This window comes from Dipodomys spectabilis, unplaced genomic scaffold (genome assembly GCF_019054845.1).
Source record: "Dipodomys spectabilis isolate Male_0828 unplaced genomic scaffold, ASM1905484v1 ptg000556l, whole genome shotgun sequence".
In the NCBI taxonomy this organism is placed as follows: Eukaryota; Metazoa; Chordata; class Mammalia; order Rodentia; family Heteromyidae; genus Dipodomys; species Dipodomys spectabilis.
Genome location: NW_024871233.1, coordinates 417,148 through 417,965, shown reverse-complemented (window position 1 = coordinate 417,965; position 818 = coordinate 417,148).

Here is an 818-nt window from a genome sequence, read left to right as displayed (position 1 = left end):
ACCTTCCCAAGTTTAGGAACCAAAGGGGGTGGTCTACACTAAAGTATTTCAAAGGGATTAAATCCTTTAACATAGAAGCTACATCTTGCTCAAAGGAGAGCAAAGTGGAGGAGGCTTACATAGCCATGGCCAGTATCTGTATTTAATTTAGTTAGTTTCCTTTAAGGTCATATTCATTATTTCTAGTGTCTTGGACTCTAAGGTCTATAAATGGATTGTAACTTCCAATTTATTCCTAGGGTGTTAGTTAATAATTAAGAACTTGGACCATGAATGCAGGGCCATCTCTGGACCCCAAAGCTAAGGGTAAGCCAAATCAAGGAATTATTACACACCTCAGCTCAGCCTGAAAAATTGTCCACTATTACTAACAGATACCAATAGCTGTACTTTCCAGGCTTTACATCTGTGGAGTCCACATTCCCAAATTCATGATCTGAGGTTCCTCATATATGAATTCTTTCTATAGGTTCCAGCTTTTCAGCATTTACCTGATGGAAATTACCTACACGCATTACAAAGAATTGTCAGGCTGAGGGCTCACTGGTTTTCAGAAGTTTTAGGCAGTGGCCTCATTCAATTTACTTGGGTGTAAATATCTATATGTAAACTGACAGAAAGATTGAACCTGTATGTTATTTTCACAAGTTCAGTATCAACATTTGCACACTTATTACTACTGTGTTTGCTTCTTCTTTTAATCTTAACGACTAGTAGTTTTAGAGAACCAACTGGTTTTGGAGTGGTCTCCCAAGCTACGTGATCAGCTCAGATGTTTCCCTGTATCTTAGGGTCTCTAGTTTCTTTACTTCCTGTAT